This window comes from Choloepus didactylus, chromosome 8 (assembly GCF_015220235.1).
Source record: "Choloepus didactylus isolate mChoDid1 chromosome 8, mChoDid1.pri, whole genome shotgun sequence".
Classification (NCBI taxonomy): domain Eukaryota; kingdom Metazoa; phylum Chordata; class Mammalia; order Pilosa; family Megalonychidae; genus Choloepus; species Choloepus didactylus.
Window position 1 is genome coordinate 63040489 of NC_051314.1, and position 24016 is coordinate 63064504.

General features: G+C 40.2%; 1 protein-coding gene across 1 annotated transcript in view; it reads left to right on the forward strand.

Annotated features, from left to right (window-relative positions):
- The first annotated feature begins 3062 nt into the window (after positions 1-3062).
- MDM1 (Mdm1 nuclear protein) overlaps positions 3063-24016 on the forward strand; it is a 106156-nt gene continuing 85202 nt past the window's right edge. Inside the window, exon 1 of the mRNA XM_037845951.1 lies at positions 3063-3174. The gene's annotated coding sequence lies outside the window, so the exon portion shown is untranslated. The remainder of the gene's footprint in view (positions 3175-24016) is intronic.

The window sequence follows — 24016 nt, forward strand, 5'->3', positions numbered from 1 at the left end:
TGATGCTTCACAATTCCCTAAAAAGTTTTGCAACCTCAGACCAGCCTTTGGAGGATCTGACTTCAAAAAGATTGAGGAGAATTCAGACTTACGGTCTACTCAAGCCAGAGACAAAGCTAAGATTAAGATTAATTTGAGTGTACCACTGAATAGGATCTAGTCCTGTATCTATTGAACTCCTGTTTTGAATTGCATGTCACCACATTAAAATTAATGTACTTCTCTTCCTGGATAATATTTAATCCTTTTTGAAGATAGATTTCCTTGTATGAAAGTATTATTGAGTGGAAACATATGAAATTTTTTATTCATTTGATAATGCTCAAAAGCAGCCAGGAATTTTGGACCACTTGGTTGAATTGCAGGTCTAGAACTTAAGAACCATTGCCCCTCAGTAATTTCTCTTATTGTGTTTTGCTCTTCTAGTGAGGTAGTCTTGCAACATCTCAGCTATCATAACCCACAGGCCCTGAAAACCTGCTGGATCCACTATGGGAGGCCAGGGCAGGGAGAGAGGTACAGAGTCAGCTGAGTGATGGCTCCTGTGTAAATGTGATGATTAGCCACCCAAAAGCCATCTCCCACCTTATTTCCAGAAAGAAAATTCTGAATTTTCAGGAACCAGGTGCGTATATGCGTCAGGGGGTCATGACAACCCTGTCCATTTGCCAATTTTTGATTAACACATGGGCATGCGACACAATTGGGCCAAGGAAACCTAAGGGGCTGTCTGTCATCTGTGAGGCTTCTAGAAAAAGTTCCTTAGCTCTTAAAAAAACCAAAAAAAGATGTATTTGGGAAAATAGATTCCTTCTGTCTTTAGATGTTATTAGGTGAGGATGTGATCCTGTTTTGTGCTGGTTAACTGGCTCTCCAAAAAACAAGAAGCCCTGATTTGGAGTGTTTGCCAATTTTTATTTCCAAGATGTAAATTCTCCCACCATGGAAGACTGCAAGCAACCAATGGCTCAATAATCCACTGGCAAAATTCCTGAATACTTAGCAGTCAGCTCTCAGGACTCTGTGGGAGACAACCCCAGCACACCACTGATTGCTGAGAGCTGCTGGGTCCATCTTGTGAGGTGGGGATGACAGAACAGAAAGACAGAAATATTCTAGGTCCTTAGTGACACCTGTGAGCCATGGAATTAACCAACCCTGGAATCTTCCTATGAATAAATGTACTTACTGTTTAAACCAGTTGGAGTTGATGTGTGTGTGTGTGTGTGTGTGTGTGAGAGAGAGAGAGAGAGAGAGAGAGAGAGAGAGACAGAGAGAGATATTTGGGCTTGATCTAGCTGGTACAGATATCCATGGGGTCCCATCTAGTGGAGGGAGGGGAACACCACAGCCAAAGTGTCCAGGCAGTGGCAAATTGAACACTGGAAAATGGAAACACTTATTGCACTGGCATCAGGAAAGGGGATGGGGGGAGGGCATTGTTGGGGGTGGGGGGAAGGAGCATCCGGTGTAAGAGGACTCTGGCCAGTTGCTGAGAGGAACAGGATGATGGCCAAGGGCCAGCCAGGCCATCAGTGTCTTTGCCAAGGAGGCTGAAGTTCAGGGCAACACTCCAGCGACAGCGGGTGCTGGGGTGCAAGTCAGGAAGCCGGGCAGAAGCCCAGGCCTAGGACAGGCTGCCCTGCCAGGTGCTCACAGTGCAGTGCTATGGGGTGGAGAGAAAGGGGGGCATGGGAGAAGGGGGCAAGGGAGAGAGAGACGTATCATTCTAGATTTCTAGACTATACTCATGGCTACCAATGCTAAAAGGCTACCAGTGCTAGTCAGAATTCACTCAGACTCTAAGCAGCTGAATCTGAAGGTTGGGGGTTTTCAGTAACTGCCATGAGTCAGGCTGAGAAATGCAGAAGGAACTGAAATCTTCTCCAAAGCTGCCTCAGCACATATTCTTGGTGGTGACAGAGAATTGCAGCCTACATTCCTTCTAAGACCTTAAAAAGGGACATCATTACTCGCCTCACCCTGTTACCTTCTCAGTCTCTGGGGTCCTGAAACTTCCATCTGAGGCTGATGTGTGGCTTTCTGAGTAGTGCTCTGTTCTCCCTCATGTGATGAAATCTGTTTGCCTGCCTGTGGCAGAAGCAATTTTGTTCCTGTTACAAAATGCCCCTCAGTGTGATTTCTCTGGTTACTCATTTACTCCCTTTTTAAAAATTTATTTTTCTATCCAACTGATAGTCTATCTACAGTCTCATTCTTCTTCAGCCCAGTCCCATTCACTGAATACAACCCAAGGAAGGACTTTTATAATTGAATTGTATAGAGGAAGTAGGTTCAGAAAGAATGAAAGCTGATGTGTCACATCATTCTCTGGGGATTTTTGGAGCATTATTTTCCTCTCTGACTTAGCTGGAAAACCAAAGGGCAGGAAACTTGGCTTCCTTTGCACTCCATTTCTGCTGGAAGTCATGGTTAGTAACTGTTATTTTATTCAGTGGGGTGAGTTCTGTGACAATTCATTATCATGGCATAATTAAGGATGGGATCAAGCAGGAGAGGAAACCTTCAAGACCAAAGTTCCCCCAAGAAAACGCTGCTTTTCTGCTTGTCTAGAAGAGTTTAAGGAGCTCCTTCAGAATTAGTGGGATGCTTTAGAGAGTGAATAAAAGGAATGCTCTTCCTTGAGAAACCCCATCATAAGTAAAGTCAAAAGACAATCATAAAAAGGAAATATTTGCAACTCATTTAATAGACAAGGGCTAATTTTCTTAATATGTAAAATTTTCTTACAAATAAGAAGAAAAAGACCAATAGCACAATAAAAAAAAAAAAAAAAATGGACAAATGGAATGTCCAGAGAAAAGGGAATACAAATGTTTCTTCAACATATTTAAAGTTTAGTTATCTCAATAATAAGAGAAACAGAAATTAAATTTATATGGGCTTAAACAATTTCCTCTGTTAGATCAGCAATGATAAAAAAAATAAATGACATCCTGTTGGTAAGAGTATGAGAAAACAGAGGAGAGGATTATGGGAAGATGGTGCAATAGGGAGCTCCAGGACTTAGTCCTTTTACCAGGACAACTATTAAACAGGCAGGAACAGTCTGAAACAACTATTTTGAAACTCTGTAGCCATAAGAACCCTGTACAGCATCCAGGGAAGAGTGGGAGGAAGAGGCTGATAAATTTTATTGCATCGTCTTTTTTGGTAAGTAACTCCACTTTTTACTGCCTACAGATCTAAAATGCAAATGCATAATAAGTAATGATAAATCTCTGGTTTTGGATATATAATGTACAAATATATAAGTGGTAATAAGTACAAAAAAGATGGGGGGGACAGAGGGGTATTGAAAAAGTATATGAGTATGCTATTGAAGTTAAGTTGATATCAAACCAAATATGATTGTTGTATATTTAGGATGTTAAATTTTAACCCCATGGTAACCACAGCAAAAATAGATGAAAAATATGTCCAGATAGAAAAAAGAAGGCACTCAATATTGTACAACACAAAAAGTCAAATAAATATAAAAATAGGCATTAATGGAAAACAAAAAGTAATAAGACATACAAGGGCTGAATAGCAAAATGGTAGAAGAGGGTCCTGCATTATCAGCAGTGACTTCAAATATAAACTCTGCAGTCAAAGGCAGAGATTGGCAAAATGGATAAAAAAGCATGACCCAACCATATGCTGTTTGCAAGAGACTCACCTTAAATTCAAAGATACAAGTAGGTTGAAAGTGAAAAGATGGAAGAAAATATACCATGCAAATAGGAAACAAAGGACAGTACAAACTGATAAAGGGGACAATTTGGTAAGAAGACGTAACAAATATAAATATATATGCACCAGACAGCAGAGCCGCAAAATATGTGAAGCAAATATTGATTTGAAGGGAGAAACTGATGATTCTACATGAATATTAGGAGACTTTAATACACCACTTTCAATAATAGATAGAACATCTAGTCAGAAGATCAATAAGGGTATAGAAGACTTGACTGAAACTCTAAACCAACTAGACCTAATAGACACATATAGAACACTTACCCAACCAAAACAGAATACACATTCTTTTTGAGTACACATGGGTCATTCTCCAGTACAGACCGTATGCTAGGTCACAAAACAAGTCTCAAATTCAAAAATATTGAAATCATACAATGTACATTCTCCGACAACAATGGAATGAAACTAGGAATGAATCACAGGGAGAGAAATGGAAAATTCACAAATATGTGGAAATTAAATAACATACTCTGAAAGGATGTGAGGAAACAGATACTCACATACTGACTGATGGGAAAATAAATTGGTACAACTGTTATGAAGAGTTATTTTGAAATATATTCAAAATTATGAATATCTTATCAAAACCAGTTCTAGGAATTTATCCCACTTATATATTCACACGCATAGAAAATAACATGTGCACAGGTTATACACTGCAGCACTGTTTGTAATAGCAAAATATTGGAAACAATCTAAATATCCATCATCAAGGGATTAAATAAATTATGGTATATCCATATAAAGAATACAATGCAGCCATAAGAAATGAGGATAATTTTTGTGTACACATATTGAATGATCTCCAAGATGTTTTGTTAAGTGAAAACTGGATTAAAAAAGAGGGGTAAAATAATAATTATACTAGATATACATAAAATATGTCCTAAAGGATGTCCAAGAAATTGATACTATTCATTACTTAGGTGGAAAGGAACTAGGTACCTGGGGCATAGAGTGGGAGAGAGCTTTTCTTTCTTTACTTTGTAACCATTTAGTTCTTCTTCAGAATGTATTACCAATTCAAATTAGTATGTAACAAATTTAAAAAGAGGAATGCTCTGATACCAATTAAATCCTAAATTACCTAATTTTACCCAATCTACACTATATCTCATTTTTTTCTTTCAACCTTTTTTTATTACTGAATTTAGTGGCTGTCCATTGTACTTTTCTGCAGTTTCCCTGCTCCTGCAGGTGTACACATTTTCTCTGCTTCTGACCTCAGTTAGCCTCTTATTTCTTCTGCAGGTGTCAGGTAACAACCCTTCCTGCTGGATATCACCATGTAGATCTCTTTTTCTATGTGCCAGAACTGGGACAATCACCTCAATCCATGCTTCAACACCTCCTCCCCCTAAAAGGACAGAAGTGAAGTCAAGGTTAGGAATTAAGCAAGAAGTTCGCTGTCTTTACTGGGTACCAGGAAATGGACAGAGTGAGGACTAGCACCCTATGGCCTGTGTGTTGCTAATGGTGGGTGAGTTTATTTTAAGAGTGGAATTGTGGAGAGTGATAACTATATCATGTGAGAGCAAGAAAAGTCCACCCTATGGAGAGAACTGGAGGTTTGGGTTCAAATTCTGGTTCTGCCACTGACTATATAAGTGATTTTTTAGGCAAGTTTTCTGAGCCTTACTTTCCTTCTCTATAAAACCAGTTCTATATTGGTTAATGGAATGTGGACTGCTAGCAGTCCATCAAAATCCATTTTTGTTTTCTTTTGTGATAATAGACATGTAGTTGGCCACAAGGCTCTAACATTACATTTCCAAGTCTGCCTTTCTGTTAGTTATGCCAAAAGACCAATTCCCTGCAAGTGGAATCTGGGTAGACATGTATGTGTCACGTATGGTTTTGGGACATGAGATATCTGGGCTTGCTTCCTACATGCTCTTCTCTCTTCCTTCAAGCTAGAAACCAGAGTAACCCAACTTTGACCTTGGAGATGAGGACAAGGCAGCAGGGGTGGCAAAGCAGTGACTTGGAAGGAACCTGGCTCTCTGAATGACCACATGGATCAGAGCTGCCTGCCCACCTGGAATGCCTGTTACATGAGAGAGAAGTAAAGTCAGACTTAATGGTAGAGTGTCCTTGTTACAAGCCTAGTCTTACCCTAACCCATGTAGTCAAGATTCTTTATGCTGCAACAAGTAGAATATCCAACTCAAATTAAATTAATAAATGGTATTCATTGGCTTCCATATATCAGAAACTTTCAGAAGTAGGGAAACCTTTAAGGTTGTTTGATTCGGTATTCAATGACATCATCAAAGAATTGATTTCTTCTTATCCCTTTGTTTTGTTTTTGCGGAGTTAGCTGTACCCTTAGGCTCATTGCCATCAAGGTGGCAAAATGCCTACAGCAGTTTCAGGCAACACATTAGCTCACCGCACCTTCCAGGAGGAGAGAGTGCAAGTGAGCGTCTTTCCAATACCTCAGCAAACTTCTTATTGGCCCAGATTTGGTCACACGCTTTCCCTGAACTGTGACCAGAGAAAGGGATTATACTGATCGATTTAAGTTCCAGTCATTTGTTCCATCCTTAGCAGCAGGGGCAGCACACTCCTTGAAAATTTATGGGTTGTGTGGAAGAGGAGTGGACACCCTAATCAAAATTGGAGCAGTTACCAAGATAAGAGGGAGCGGATGTGGGAGAGAAAACACCATGTCCTCTACAGGGATATAGTGGTTGTTTTAAGGATGAAATTGAATAAGACAAAACATATAAAGGGCCTAGCACAGTGCTTGGCCCATAGTAGATGCTCAACTCTTCTTTCCTAGATCTGGTTTGCTGTGCCACTAAGTGATAAAGGGTTAGAGAAGATTCCCTTTTCGAGTGTCTGGGGACTGTGTATTTGCTGAACCAGTAAAACAGGATTGTGATGTACATTTCAGTTTCAAGATTTCTGTCACCAGTAGCAATTATTGGTAGGAGTGGCCTATGGTTGGCATCACCAACTCATACTCAGCTCCCAGGAGAATGAATGAAAGAAGACTTGCCTTTCAGTCTTCCTTCCTCCATTGGTCATAGATGCTCACTGGTCCATTAACTTATAAAGACCTAGGTCTGAGATTCCTGCAGGGGCTGCCTGTCCAGTACCTTATGTTGCCCATGCTGCTTCAGGTAGAATGTCGGTTGAAAGATCTGTTTGGACCAGGTGATTGGCTTTTCTGCCTCCATTCACTTACTAGGGTTGGCATAATTCAACGAAAAGACTCCGGGCTTGGGTCTGAGACCTCACTTTAGCATCACCAGCTGTGTTACCTTGGGCTAGTAATTTAATTTCTTTATGCCTCAATTCCTTCAACTGTAAAATAGGGCCTTCACTCTTTTTCTACCAATCATTAAAGGTTGCTGTTTCAAAGAAATGATGGGTTTCTGAGCACTCTTAAATTAAAGGATTAGTAAGCCACAATAATGGAAATACTTTGCTGGTAAATAAGTTTCTCCATACTAAGGGCCAACCAACCTGGGGCTTGGGAAACAAAATCGGTTGAGAGAGAATAGGCCAAGGGGAATGTTTTTGTTCAAGGTGGCTGAATGGGGATAGGCCAGATTTTATTAACAATTATGTATTGATTGCTTAGGTGTGTCTGTTACAGGTATTTCATCTTTGTTAGCTGCTTTAATTCTTTTAATAGCCCCATGAGGTAAATGCTACCAGTTCTACGGATGAGGAAACCAAGCCTGAGAGTGGTTAAGTAACAGGACCAATGTCACGTTAGGAACTAGCAAAGCAAAGACTGGAGAGCTGCATCTGTTTAACCACTAAGGCAAGCAAGGCTATCATCAGATTTAGGCAGGAAAGAGGAGGCTTTCCCCAGGTGGACCAGCTTATAAGACAAGGAGACATTCATCCAGGAGCTTGTGGATGCTCTTTCATGGGTTTATTCATTCATCTAATCCACAAATGTTTAATGAGCAATTCTCAAGTAATAGGAACTGGGCTAAATGTGAAATAAAATGATGAATAAAACACAGTAAATGAGGGTTCAAGAAACATTCGTGCAGCAGAGTAACCTGTCAGACATTCCATCCATCCTCAGTTCAATCCCATTAGGAAAATTGCTCCTATTGCCTGGCCAGTATTGAAGTTTTAAACATTATGGTTCTGTCCAAATGAGCTGCTTACACTTCTTCCTGCCAGAGAATGGCATAAGTCCATAATAACTGTAGATCATATAACAATGATTTCATTTCAGAGGCAACAGCACAATGGTTTTGAAAAGGTAATAATTGACTATTGCTCTGAGATTATCTTATCGTCTCACAATGGTTATGAAGAGAGTGGGATTTTAAGAGGCCATTCAAGTAAGAGTGACAGAAGGAACTATTTTTTACTTTCCTCTGAATGACTCTCAAAGTAAACATTTAATTCAGAGCCCATAAAAGTCTGAATGAACTTCTGTGATAAATTCAAAGTCCTTAATGCTAAAGGGAGACTGGGTTATTGAACAATATGGAAAAGGAAAGGTGGGGCTAATATATATGTGGTGTGTTGTTTGCTTCAAGGGTTCCTGAATGGAAAGAGATGAGCTAGGTGAGACCCACAATTAAAATGACCTCTGAAATGATGTTTTGCATCTTAATTTAAAGGGACTGTACCCTTCTTCTTTGCCAGTATTGTGCGAATAAACAGCCTAGGTCTGAAAACACTCTAGTTTTACCTGCCCATATCAACAGCATTTGATGCACATTTCTTTTGAGGGGAGGACAGCACTTTAAACTCCTATGAAGAACCAGACATGTTAACATGTTACGTATTTTTGCTCATTTAACCCTCACTGCAACTTTGTGAGTTAGGTAGCAGTTTCACTATTTCACAAAGCTCCTTCTCCTACTCAGATTTATTGATTCATGCAACCAATATTTACTGAGTGCTTACTGAGTGCCAAGCATATTGTAGTTGCTGGGGATACAACAGTGAACAAAACCTACAGAAGTTCCCTCTCCCATGGTGCTTTTATTTTTGTGGGTGGAGTCTGAACTCAACAAACAAACAAACATCTCATCTGTGAGCCTTTGGAGATCAGTGTTATGGAGAAAGTAAAGAGAGGATGCGGGGGTCAAGAATACTCGGGTGGCAGGGATAGGGAGATTTTGTGAATTTATATAGGATGGTCACAGTATTCATTATCTATTGCTACATAACAAATCATACCAATACTCAGTGGCTTAAAACAACAAACATTTATTACCTCCCAGTTTCTGTGGGTCGGGAATCCAGGTGTGGCTTAGCCGGCATCTCAGCCTCAGTGTCCCTCAGGAGGTGGTATTCAGTGTGTCGGCTGGCAGTGTTAGAAGGATTCAGTTTGTTGCAGGCTGCTGGATGGAAGGCTGCTGGCTATTGGCTGGTGGCCTCCCTCAGTCCTTGGCCAGTGGACTTCTGCTTAGGGCAGCCCACAACATGGCAGTTAGCCTTCCTCAGAGCAAGCGAGTGAGAGAATGAGAGAGTGTGCCCCAGGTGGGAGCTAGTCTTTTTGTAACCTAATTTCAGAAGTGATGTCCCATCACCCTTGCCCACTGCCTAAGTCTATATGCTGGAAGCAGGTCACTAAATCCAACCCATACTCAAGGGTTGGGGATTACATAATGGCCAGAATACCAGAAGGTGGGGATCATTGGGGAACATTTAGAACCCGCCTACCACAGTCAGGGAGGCCTCTCTAATGAGATGGCATTTTAGCAGAAATGTAAAGGAGGTGAGGGAAGAAGTCGGAATATCTGGGAGAAGAGAACTGCAGACAGAGGGAAGAGCTCATGCGAAGGCTGAGGGGACAGTGGTACAAGATGAGGTCAGAAAGATGGCACTGGGTTAGCGAATGGAGAGTTTTATGTGGGCTATTGTGAGAATTTAGCTTTTACTTTGAGTGAGAAGAGAAGACTTTGGAGGGCTTTGAGCAGAGGAGTGACATGACAACTGATGTTTTAAGAGGGTCGCTCTGGTTGCTGTGTGGAGAATAGACTGGGGGAAGAGGCATTGGTAGAAGCAGTGGGACCAGTGAGGAGGCTATTGCAGTAACCAAACTGAGTGACAGCCATGGCTTGGACAGGACAATAATAGTGGAAGTGCCAAGGAGTGCTTGGATTCTGGATATGTTTCCTAGCAGAGCTGACAGGATTTGCTGATGGTTTAGATGTGGAGTGTGATGAAAGGGAGGCATCAATGAAAGGACTCCAAGATTTTTGGATTTAGCAACTGGGAGAATAGAGTCGCCTTTTATCAAGCTGGAGAATGCTGGTAGAGGAGCAGGTTTTGGCAGAGAAGATATATATCAGGAGTTTTGTACATGCTAAGTTTGAAATGCCTATTAGACATCAAGTGGAGATGTTGAGTAGGAATTGAAATTTGAGTCTAGAGCTCTGAAGAGAAGAATGAATTGTATATATAAATTTGGGAATTCCCAGCATTAATAGGGTATTTAAAACCAGTGGACTGGATGAAAATAGTGAAGGAGTGAGCTTGGATTGAGAAGTGGAAAGGTCTGTGGATCGAACCCTTGTTTTGCACCTTAAGGTTTAGGAATTAGGAAACTGATCAGCAAAGGAGACTGAGAAGGAATAACTAGAATGGGAGGAGGAGAAACAAGAGAGATTATTGCTCTAGAAGTCAAGTGAAAACATGTTTCAAGGGGGGAAAGGGTGATCAACTGTCAAATACTGTCAATAGATCCAGCAAGAAGAAGACTGAGAATTGACCGTGGATTTGGGAACATGAAGGTCATTGGTGACCTTGATGAGACCTTGTTTCAATGGAGAGGGAGAATGACAGGAGAATGAAGTAGAGAAGGTGAGAACTGATGCTCCTGTTTTTGACAATTGATTTATAGCATTACCGGCAATAAGTTTTCCTGGGGAACTTATTAAAAATATAATTTTTGGGATTACACTCCCGAATCTCTGGGGCTGTGACTCTGTGGTCTTCATTTTCTGTATGTACTATAGGTGATTTGGAGACACATTAATATATGAGCACCAATGTCTTACCGTATATAATTTGTCTTATAACTATGAAAGCTGCTATTTGACTTAAGATATTATGAATATGTTTCATTCTGTGTTACCCAAATGAAGTTATTGTGGATGATAGTTTGTCCTGGAGCCTTTCCTATTATTTGCCTTTAAACTTTTTTTCCCCTGAAGTTTTTAAGAAAACCTGAACAAGGAAATTTTACAGCTCCAAAGAATAGTAATAGGTAAATCTCCTTTCTATAATGGCTTCTAGGAACCACAAGAATTTTGAAATGTTCTGAATCAGCATGTTAGCTTCCTGAGGGATCTGGAAACTGAAAGGAAAAATTTATGCAGAATAGGAGGAATTCAATATTTTGTTGGTCACTGAAGTGCTTAATATACTGAGTTACTCCACCTGGAAAGACTGAGGAAATATTCTAGTTAGTAACTGACGGTGGGCTGGTAGCTCCTGGGAGTTCTCTGTCACTAGAGCAAAGGCTACACTGTCCAGCAGTATCTGGAGATTGTTGCTTTCTGATTTGAGACTTTGGCCCTAGGACCAGATATGTTTCAAAAAGAACAATGCAGTGTTGGAGGAACAGGGGTGGTTCAGTTCCAATTTAAACTTGTTTTTCCCTGTATTCTATGCAGAAAAGGGGCTTACTAGTAATTTAGGCTTTGGGAGGAGGGTGTTTTAAGTTGATGGTCCCTCTCCCCTTGATTTCCCTTTCTTTCCTTTTAGCCCCTTTCCAAGATCTCAACAGTTTCACCCATGTCTCTTCCCTCTGGAACCTTCAGCCTTTCTCACAAGAGAAGCTTTGACCCCCTTGGTCTTTTCACATACCTTGCAAACTCCAGGACCTTGATGTCCCAGAAGGGAGACAGATAAGGTGCAAACTAACCCCATAATGAAAATTCCATTTCCAATGTTTCTTTTAGTGAGAACTGCTACTGATTTCCTCCTTAGTTTACTTAAGAAGCAGGTGACCAATGACAAAATTTTTCTTAGAGACCACATTGCTAACAAAAGTACATAGAAATTATATTCCAGTTACTTCTATGTGTATTTATATTATCAATTGTGGCCAAGGCAATCTAAAATATGGAAGAAAGTAATGAAAATCACTATGAAAATGATGTTCTTAAGTCTAGTTGTGGGTGTATGCATGAACGTAAGTTCCTCCAATGACGTAAATGGGTCAAAGCAAAGGCATAAACAGACAAAAAACAAATACACAATATATATATCACAGAAAATCCCAGCAAAGTCCTGCAAATCCAGCAGCTCCTATGTAAACATTAACGATTGCCAAGACCCTAAACTTGTGTCTGTGAAAAAAGTTGATGAGGCTGGAGAGGATTGTTGCTAAGCTTGTATATGTTCTGTGAAGACAGATGGAAAAGCACCATCACAATTTTGAGACTGGAAAATATAAGTTGGGCAAAAATAGGATTCCCCAAGGATGTTTCCATGAGAAAAGAAAGTTACCAGCTGAGGAAGACCCTTCCTTCATCACCTTGAATATATGAACCGGCACCCGTGATATGCAGGCAATGAATGGTAACATCTGGAATCGGGGTCACATCTGAACATGTGTGCATCATTCATTAGAGTGAACACATATTTATTTAGATGGGAATGCTACATCTTTGTAATTTGCCTCAATTCTCTCCCCTCAATTTTGGAGCAATTCCCTTCTCCCGTAACACTTGTGCTTCTTTATCCTTTTGGGAAAAATCCCTGTGAAGACTTGTGATCTTTGAAAATGATCTTGTTAGTGTATGATGTCACAGCTGGTGGGTTTACAGGGTGGTTTGCATTATTAATAGCATTTTTTTCTTGACATATTTGAACTAAGTGCCTCTTTAACTCAATATGTTATGCAAAACAATGTTCAAGCTAACATCACTTGGTATAAAAATAACAAACAGGACCATGGCCCTGGTTCCAGCCAGTGGAAAGGCTTTGAAGTCTGCGCTGATTTAGTTGCTGAAAATCAGTTAATCACTCAGTGACCTGTTCAAATGGGCTCAAGTTAGTTTCTTTTAATAATATATGTGGTTAAAAAACACACAAAATTCTATTGTGTGTTATTTTTTGGTGAGTAGATTTGTCAAACGTTTCCCAAATGTACTTCTTCCTCTTAAAAGATGCAACAGTGACATTAAACAGACAGTAATTGTTGCATAATTAATGTGTGTAGCAGGTGGACCTGGCAATTTCAGTTTGGAATCCCTGCTCCTTAATCCTTAACTGCCTTGCCCTGTCATACTCCCACCACATCTCCCGTCATGCCCGAGAACCTCCCCCGACACTTGTAAATAGCATAGTGGACACAATTTAATTTGCCCTGGAGGGCAGGTCTTAAGTTTACTGCAGAGGGGTAAGGCAAGCACTGTCAGCTAAATACATGTGTGTGCTTCTGTGCAAACACACATTTGCTTCCTCAAACCTCATTCTCAAAGCTCTTTATTACCTGTTCAGTTCAATACACTTCCCTAACATTCTGCTTCCCCCACCAAACACATGCTTCTCAGTTTCTTTCAGTGTTCAGCTACTCTTCAGCAAGTGAAGGCAACCCACTCAAATGATATAAAAGGACTTTTACTTTTTTTTTTTTTTTTTGCCTCTCAGATCCTTTTACTAACACTAATCACATACCATATGCTTTCCAAGATACTGGTTTCCCTGCTTTTGTTAACTTCTCTCCTGTATCACCCAAGGTCAAGTTTCCTTTGTTAGGTACAGACAATACCACAGGGTAGGGAATGGAAGATAGGGAATGAATATCTGCAACCAATACTTCCTGCTTCCTGGGAAGCGTCCCTTTACTTGTGCATGTTGAGGGTGAGAGAGAAGGCTCTGTCAGAGCTCATCAGTCAACCTGCTCTTCTCAGGTATAAGCAGGTCTTCCTTTCCCACTAAGTTACTTCTCTGACTAAAGGGCTACATGAGATGGTCTCAATTTTATCTCTTCTCTAAGCTTTCTTCTTTTCTATCTCCTCCTACCAGCTTTTACTTTTTCAGTTATAATGAAAAGACCTGGTTTTGCTCTGTTGGTAACTACTAATATAACTTCAGGCAACTCATGCAAATAAATGCTCTAACCCTCAATTTCCTCATCTGTAAAAAAAAGAATATTAGAGTAAATAATTTTTAATGTTCCTTTCAGCACTGTAGTTCTTGGAGTTGAGGTAAAATGGCTTAAGAGAAAGATCTGCGTTGCCTCAAAGCTTGTCCTTGCTCAGCAGGATATGCCCTCTCAATCAGCTGGCACTTACTGTGCACCTACTGTGTGCTGGGCACTGTATCAGGTCTTTCCACACTTGGCGTTTCATTTAACTTCCATTGCAACCCAGGAGGTAGATGTTATTGTTATTACTAAAGCTGGTTTATAGATGAAGGTGCTAAAATTCAGAAAGGTTTAAGTAGCACTTTCAAGATCATAGATAGGGTAATTGGCATAGCTGGACTTTGGCCATCAAGCACATGCTGTTAATCGTTTTGCTACTATGCTTCCCAATAAGTCACTGGCTGTTTGACATTGCCTGTAACAAGTCATCTCAAAAAGTCAGTTCATAGCTGCCATCTTGGGGTCAGAAGTCTGGGATCCAGTCTTGGCTTCTTTGTTTACTGTGTCTTCAGCCACATTGTGTAGCCTCTATGAGCCTCAGTTTCCTCATCTGTAAAAGAAGAAAATAGTATCTGCCTCACAGCACTGTGGTAAATATGAAAAGATTTAAGCTGTGTGTCAGCAATTGCCAAGTTCTCTATCTTGCTTCTATCACTTAACTACTACTTGCAGTCTCAACCCCAGTCCAGGCACCAGGACCAATTCTGTCCTTGGTGGGAAGGGCTTTAAAGACCTCTGTGTCAATGCTGAAGAGGATTCAATATCAGTCATCATTCCTGCCACTCTGTGGCTCAGTTGTGGCAAGTAGACCTCTACCCTAAATGCAGCATGGTAGAGTTGCTGAGATGGACCCTGGGACAATATGGCCAGTGTTTTAACCTTAGCTCTGTCCTTATTCATGACCTTGAGCAGGTTACTGCACCTTTCTGCACCTCAGTTTTCCCATCTGTAAAAGGGAACCTTTAGACGGTTGTTATAAGAATTCAATAAATTTAATGATGTAACAGCGCCTGGTATATAGCATTTATTATTGTCATTATTATAGAACTTACTAGATTCATACTTTATAATATAAATGATGTAAATTATATACTTACATTATTATCAACATTAATCAGGTGCCTGCTTGGTTGTTAGAGGCCCTTCCTGGATAATTTGCCCATATTCCTGTCTTCCCAGGGATGCAGTCCTTCCTCAAATCACACACTGGGGCAGAATTCCTGCTACGGAACCCTTCCCTGAGATTTTGCTATCTGCTGAGGACCTCCTTGATATTGGCTGTCCTCCCACAGTCTGAATATTGCTTTCTCTGGTGTTTGCAAGTTCACGCTCTGACTGTTACTCCAAACCTCAGCAAGAGGCAGTTTGGTTATTTGGCTACAGACACCATCAGGTGTTTTCTTTGAAATGACAGGCTCACTTTGTGCATTTGTGAGAAAATATCTTCCAAATGTATAAATCAGAATAAGTTGTTCTTTCAAGTAAAAATGATGTTTTGTGAAAAAAGTGGTTAGTTCAGCTGGCAACTCAAAGAATAACGTGTTTTTCCTGGAGACAACCATACTACTTTGGGGTGCATTGGAGGTGCTTTATGTGAACTTCCCAGTTTGACACAAGGAACATTGAGAAGGCCTGCACTGAAGTGTTGAGATTTAATGAAATTAACACTCTTTAATGCTTCATCAGGGACATTCTTTTTTTTTAGATTCAGTTTTATTGAGATATATTCACATACCATACAATCATCCATGGTGTATGTGCTGGTTTGAATGTATCATGTCCTCCAGAAAAAGCCATATTCCTTGATGGAGTCTTGTGGGGCAGATGTTTTGGTGCTGATTAGATTTGCATGGAAATGTGCCCCACCCAACTGTAGGTGATAACTCTGATGAGATATTTCCATGGAGGTGTGGCCCCACCCATTCAGAGTGGGCCTTGATCAGTGGAGCCATATAAATGAGCTGATGGGCAGAGGGAGCTCAGTGCAGCTGTGAGTGACATTTTGAAGAGGAGCTACAGCCAAGAGGGACACTTTGAAGAATGCACAGGAACTGAGAGAGGAGCTTCAGATGATGGGACAGTTTGAAGACAGCCGTTGAAAGCAGACTTTTGCTCTGGAGAAGCTGTGAGAGGAAAATGCCCCAAGAGCAACCAAGAGTGACATTTTTGAGGAACTGCAGCCTAGAGAGGAACTTACTGGGAGAAAGCCATTTTGAAACCAGAACTCTGGAGCAGACGCCAGCCATGTACCTTCCCAGCTAACAGAGGTTTTCCGGACACCATTGGCCATCCTCCAGTGAAGGTACCCGATTGCTGATGTGTTACCTTGGACACTTTATGGCCTTAAGACTGTAACTGTGTAACCAAATAAACCACCTTTTATAAAAGCCAATCCTTCTCTGGTGTTTTGCATTCTGGCAGCATTAGCGAACTAGAACAGTGTACAATCAACTGTTCACAGTACCACAGGTGATGGTACCACCATATAGTTGCATATTCATCACTGCAATCAATTTTTGAACATTTTCATAAAGGACATTCTTAAGTGAAATTGACTTTCTCTTTTTACTTGCTGGGTTTTTTTTTTTTGTTTTTTTTTTTTTTACTGTGAGTGTGTGGTGGTAAAGAATATGATGACCACTGGGTCTAATTTGGTGCCACTGCCTTGATTTATTCCAAGGTACCAGTGGTTTGATCCACTATTACTTTTGCACAATCAGTTCAAAAGTCTGTGTAGTAAAAAAGGCAAGTCATTTTTTAGTATTATTATTAAAATAATTTTGATGTTAAGGACCCCCTGAAACAGTCTTGGAGACCCCCATGGCTTTGCAGACCACCCTTTGAGAAGGTGAAAGAGAGGAAATGAAAGGATCCAAGGTGAAAGAGTGGGCCTTGGTTTCTGACCCATGGCTGCCTGGGATCTTATGTCCTGAGTGAGCCCTGACTGTCCAGCTCCTGCCAGCTCTCCTGCTGTCCCTGTCCTGGGCTGTCCATGAGGCAATGTGAAAACATTTTTGGGAGCCCCAGGCATTGAGCCTATTTGCTTGCTCTACTTCTAGTCTCTGTAGTGCTGCTACCAAGGGGAAGGAGAAGCTTAAAACTATGTCTTTCTCCCTGTCCTTCTGACTATAAGGATTTAATAATGAAAATACTGATATATCTATATAAAATCTTCAAATTGCTGGATAAACTGTCTCAAAATAGAACTGACCAGAAATGTCTACCCTTCTCCTTGTGGTTGGAAAACGGCTGTCCCTGAAAGGGGGCTGAATTGATTACCTTGAACATTTTCCTTTCACATTCTATTTATACTGGAATGTAACAGAAGAGTTTGGGGAAAAAAAACACTGGCTGTATATGCTGTACATAGGATCAGCCTGGAGGACAGCCTTTCCTTAGCGTTACCACATGTAAATGGATCTGGAAGCTTTGAACTGTGAGCCGATTGGGCTCCCTTCCAAACTCCCGAGGCTTGTTTAATATAAAAACATTACGCTTGGCAACCTATATCAAAGGTCTAATCCCTTATTATGTTTCTATAACTAGCTTAAACAGTATGCATGATAACAGAAATATTTACCTGTGATAAATGATAATTAATAGGATTAAGTACATTTGGTTATTTCTGTTCCAAATATGCTGGAATAAGCTTTTTTTAAAATCTAAAATTCTGTTTTGCTCTTGGAGATTTTAGATAAGAAAATTATATGTTTTCAGAGCCATAAACTTTGGCAGATTTCTAAGAGTCCAAAACTGTGTGTGGGTTTGTTTTTTAAGTTTATCCATTTATTAAAATCATTAATTTATCAAGGGCCTATCCTGTGCCAAACATTGTTCTAGATATGGAGATGGAGCAGTGAATAAGAGAGATGCAGCCTCTGTACTCATGAGGCTTATAATCTAGAATGGAGGGCCAAAAATAACACGTAGAAAACTGAGCAAGATAATTTTACATAGTGACAAGCGTAAAGGAAATATCATAGGATGTGAAGATGGTGAATCACAGGAAGATGGAGTGTGGTAAGAGAAGGCCTCCCAGTGCAGGTGACATCTGAGCTGTGGGCTGAATGATGAGAAAGAGCCAACCATGGGAAGAGCCAAGCAGAAGATCATTTGAAGCAGAGGGGAGAGCAAGTGCAAAGGCCCTGGGGTGGGAATGTGTGTGGTGGTTGTGAGCAATAAAATGAAGGGTGGTGTGGTTTGAGTGCAGTGAACAAGGGAGAGAAGAGTACAAGGTCAGGTCAGATCATGCAGACTTGTAAGCCATAGTCAGCCTCCTGAAGGTTTTGAAATAAATAGACAACCACTAAAAGGTTTTAAAATATGGATTGACATGATCTGAGTTTTGTTTTTGAGTGGCCACTCTAGATGCTGTATGGAGGATGGATTTTAGGGAGGCAAGGATATAGCAGGGAGGGGAATTGGGAGGCTATGATGATGGTATGACTGGATGGTGGCAGTGAAAATGGATGAAGAAGGTGGGTTTAAAGATATATTTTAGAGGTAGAGTCAAAAGGGAGGCATCAAGGATGTAACCAGATTTTTTTTTTTTTTTCTCTTTGAGCTACTGGATGGAGGGTGAAGGCAGAAATTGAGATGGGTGTGTCTGGGAAAGCAACAGGTTTGGGAGCTGAGTTGGAGTTTGGGGGTGGGGTGGGGTTGAATGGCAAGTGCTTTTTGAGGATGGAAATGCCAATTTTTGTTTTGGACGGTATGTCAGGAAGAATTGTGTTCAACAGCAAGGATCTGAAAACCTGACAAACTATTTATTAATTAAATTTATTTGTCATTTGGCAAGCATTCCAAAGATAGGCAGACCTGGCTGGTACTGCAGCTCATGAATGCCACAGGGATCCCAGGCACATTCTCTCTCCAGCCTGGCTATCCTTAGCATGCATCTTTCATTCTGACTCATGTAGCAGGAGTGCTGTAGCTCTAGGCATAGCCTATGTCAGGAAAGCAGAAACTTTTTCAGAACAACCCAGCAGACCTCCACTTTTATCTCATTGACCAAAATTATGCCGTGTGTCCACCTCCAACTGTAAAGGAGGCCGAGCGTTTTAGCTGGGCACATTGGTTCACTGAACAAATTTGGGCATTTTTATAAAGAATAAGGGGCAAATGGGTATTGAGGAGGCAGGCAACCAGCAGTGTTGCCAGGGACACATTAAGTTTAAGATCCCTGTAGCACAAGCAAGTAGAAAAGTCAAGTAAGGTTGGAAAGACAAGCGTGAAGTTCAGAGGGAGGTCAGAGCTGATCATATTAAAGTGAAAGTCATATTTAAAGCCAAGCAAGTAGATGAGAGTACAGATGGAAATGTATTGAGTCTATATTTGTTATTGTGACCTGCCTTTAATTAATTTTATTAATTTAACAAAATTTTGATGGATACTTTCCATGTGTCAGGAATTGTTTCAGACTCTCAGGGCACAAAGATGAAGAACTTGTGTCTCTTGCTTTCAAGGAGTTAAGAGATAGAACAAAAAAAAATCAGCTTTGTTAAATGATTCAGCAGAGCACATATTAAAAATTAATTCATTTATATATCTTTATAGCATTATAACTGAATTATGACAGGAACTACTGCAGATTCACTTTTTAAGTGAGAATTTAAGTAATTTACTAATGTTAGCTTCACCTGTCTATGTATGCACAGTTGCATATTTTAATTTAGAAGTGCATCAAGATAAACTCAGATTTTTGACCATGATTAAATGCTAACCTTATTATTAGAACATTTGCTGCTAAAATTAACATAATCCTTTATGGAATCATTAAGTGAACTTTGAAATTTTACTAGGAAGAGCAGGAAATTACTTGTCAGATGACTGAGTTTTAGATTGGGACTGCATAATGGTTTATTGTAACTCAATTAACTAATGCTACCTATAGTTTCAGTTGGAAAACTCATGGGTGTCTCAAACTTATCATGTCCCAAACTAAGATCTTTATTTTACCTCCCTTCCCCCAAGTGTTCTCCCATATCATGTTTTTCTGTATTCCTTTTGAAGTTAGTGGCACTATTCTTTTGGCTCAAGCCAGAGCAATAGGTATCATTCTAGACAGGTCTGTCTCCCTCATTCCAGTTTATCAGTAAGACCAAGACTTTGTCTCCCAAATATTTCTTGATTCTGTTCCATGTCTCCATCTTGGATTATAATAATCTCCTGTCTGGACTATCAAAATAGCTTCCTAAATAATCCTTCCACGCCCATGCTTTCTCCAGTTATGCACCTTTAAAATTCATCTCTGCAGCTAGACTGATTTTACTAAGGCAAATTGCCCAATTCATTAGTCTTTTAAAAGCCTGACAAAACCCCTCCTGGCATTCTATAAAAATGGTTTCCTGGGTAAAATCATTTCAAAAATATTGGACTGAACTGAAATAAAGAGGTCCTTTTATTGCACGATTTGTCAGAGCCTTTGCTATGCTAATGTACGCTTTGTGAAGCACTAAGAAAGGGTGTAATTTAGGATGTTTCCAAGCAAAAGTCACAGGGGAGCTATTATTTTGAGGAACATCAAGTAACATCTCATGAAATGCATGTATGAACACTAGTACTTTATATTAAGCGGCTTAAGAAATTTGGTCTCCAGAAAGAAATTCCATCACTGTAATGTGGCATACAAGGCCTTCCATGATCTGGCCTTTATCTTCTTCATGAGCCTCATCTTCAATCACTTCCTAACTTGAACTTTGTGTCTAATAATAGCAACCACATCCAGTTCTTGTATACACTATGCTCCTAGTCACTTTGCACAAGCTCTTCCTTCTGGAACACTTTTCTTCATCTGGCTAACTCGACTCATTTTCAACTCTCAGCTAAGAGGCCTTCCTTGAATCTCAGAGCTAAGTGCTTCTCCTCTGAGTTCCAATTACCATAGCGCAGAAAATATAAACTAATCTGCTTTGTTTCATTCCCCACCCCCCACCCCACCCCCAGTTTACCTGGAGATAAAGACTGAGAGACCATGTTATGATGATGATGATGATAGCTAAGTTTGCTGCATACACCAGGTGCCAGGCGCTGTATATGAATCATCTCATTTAAAACTCACAAAACTCCCATGAGGTAGGTATTGTTAGTATCTTCATTTCATAGATGAAGAAGCCAGGGCTTAGAGAGGCTGAGGAACTTGCCTCAGGCTATACAGCCTGGGACTGATGGGCTGAGCTGTGAACTCCAGCAGCCTGACTCCTGAAGCTGCCCCTTCCTCCACTGTGCCTACAGACCAGCATGGTGCCTGGGAGTGGACACTCAATAAATGTTTGCTGATCTAAACTCATATATAACACATCTCAAAACTACTAGTGCTGAGGAGGTTGGACATGATGTCGGAAAGAGAAGCATTTGTTGTTAATTCTCATTTCCTGCAAAACTGGCAGTAGTAAGGGAGGGATGGAGGGACAGCCAGCTCATGCACCAAATCACTATGAGCTTTCTTGTTGTCTTGGACCCATGTTCCAGGGCAGCCAACCCCAGTTTCACATCTGTGTTAGTCTTTGCAAATTCAAAAGCAAGTTAGTGGACTATTAATCTTGCTATTTAATTGAGTAATATCTACTAAGTATTTTCATTCAAATCTCAATGGGAATTTCTAGTTAGAAATGAGTGTTAGGAATATTTTATCTCAAAAATAATTTCGCACATACAGTATGTCTATATGAGTTTGAGAGTGATGTTGAATACTCAATGAAATTTAATGAGTATAAATTGAGCACTTGTCCTGGGCCTAGTTATGAAATAAGTTTGTATAACACAGTTTCTGCACTTCAGAATTTTGCTGTATGATTTGGGAATACCTGAAGTATATTGTAGTAGGTCTCTAAATTGGTATTTTTTTTTAACAAAGAAAAATTCAAATATATTATTATGTCATGTTCTATGATGATCAAAAGCCATCATGACATGATTCTAATTTGAATTATGAGTAAGAAAAATGTGAGGTCAGGATCTCTGTAAGCCTTTTCTTTGCTTGCTAATTACATTTTTCAGAGGATAGAAACATTGAAAATGGAGCACTAGCTTATAAATGGTATGAAAAGGATTGGTACCTCCCATAAGATATGTTTTATGAATTTTGTTTACAAAATGCCTCTTCCATGTTAGATCAAGTATCTTTGTTTAGAATAAAGACATGTATGATTTTCTTTTCCAAATTAAGCTATAAAAGGGAATATACTTGCATTGCCTTTTTCTTCCTCTTCTCTTTAATTTGTGCTACATCATTTGGGATAAATGATTTAATCTTTTTATATCAGAAATCTTCCATGTCTAAAGGATTTCATTATAAAGGATATAATGTAGTTTCCTAGTCTCCCATTCGTTTTTCCCTGAGAAGTTACTAAGCATTTACTCATTGCAGATTGTAGCCTTAGATTACACCTGAGTTCTCACTGTGGGCACATCATTCTTTCTTCATAGTAAATTTCCACCTTTTTGCACATGTGGGTTTTCAAACACCTGTTAATTTACCTGGGAAAGAGCCGTAGACACCATCAGAGTGAGTAGATATGGTTGTTCCATTTTTCAATCTCACAAAGCTATTTTTGGAGTAATGTGCTAATCCTTGTATGAGTGAAGGGTTCAGAAAAATACCTGCTGTTGTGTTGTTTCTTTATTCTTGCGTTAGATCATAGCTTACAGAGAGAAATAAAGGAGTTTTGATTTTTTCTCCTTAACTAAATATTATAAAACTTTAAAGCTCAACTTTGAATAAGCTTTGCACATAGGTTAAATAAAATCCATCAACTCACAATATTTTTCCTGTTGCCATTCACTAGAGAATAATAGAAGCCTGAAAGAAGGACAGTTCTGTGAAAGTAAGATCTTAAATTTGGTTTGGGTTTACAAACTAATAGTCCCTTCCTGCCCTGCTCCCATATTTTTAGGCCCTCTACCTCTGGTCCCAAGGTAATCTGCAAGGCAGCTGTAACAGTTCATCAGAAGTCAGTGGTCTCCCCTCTTCTTTGTCCTCGCTATCTTGCTGGCAAATGTCTCTGTGGTGACCCAACTCTGCTTCCTGTTCAAACTGTATAAACGTTTCCTTTAATTCAATATCCAACTTTTGATCTTATTTGCAAATGTATAGTTTGTAATGCTTCCTCCATTCATGAGCTGATGCATTTTTCTCTTGCTAACTTTTCATTGTTAGTTAACCTTTTCGCTAAATGACATACAAGGGCAGAGGGAGAAGAGGCTCTTTGAAGCTTGTCCTACCTGTGATTTTTATGGGCCTGATATGGAGGCTTAGTGAGGCGGAGGCATGGCTTGGCTGATCAACACCCATTTCCAGCTCTCTTCACCCTTGCCTACCTCTACAGCAGAGAATGGAGAAGCTAAATATTCACTGTCCTAACATCTTCCATTACAAGGAGCAGCCATGTGACAGGGTTCTGGCCAAATGGAGCATAAGCAGAATTCTGTGGAGGATGATTTGGGGAAGGGCTTTTTCTTTCCTCATAAATGAGGCCAGAAGTTGCTGGCACTAATCATTTAATTCCTTTTGGTCTTGAAAATGGTTTTGACGTCTGGCTCTACAGCATCCATCTTGAGCCTTTGAGACATTATTATATAGTGGCTAACCTACTAAATGGTAGAAGAAACCTTGGCATTTATTATCTCATGGAACAACACATCATACAGAACTGCTGCCCTCCAGACTTCTTATATATGAAAAATAAATCCTTATGTAGTGGTTTTAAGATGTGTCCACAAATTCATTGACATTCCTCCCATCAAAAAGTATAGTCTAATTCCCCTCCCCTTGAATATGGGCCAACCTTTGTGACTTGCTTCCAACAAACAGAATGCAGTGGAATAGAATGCATGACTCCTGAGGGTAGGTTGTAAAAGGTGAGACAGTTTTTGCCTGGTTCTGTCTCTCTCAGGATGCATTCCTTGGGAACACTGAGCTGGCATATAAGAAGTCAGGCTACCCAGAAGCTGCCATTCTGGAGAAACCGTATGGAGAGACCACACAGAGAGAGATGCCTGCAGAGCCCCAGCTGTGCCTGTCACCAGCTGTCTGAGTGTTCCCAGCATGAACTGCCAAACATGTGAGTGAGTGAGTTTTCAGACAATTCCAGCCCCCAAGTCTTGGAGCTGCCATAGCTGATGTAAGTGTAGCAGACAGGCTTCCCCTATGAAGGCCTTCCC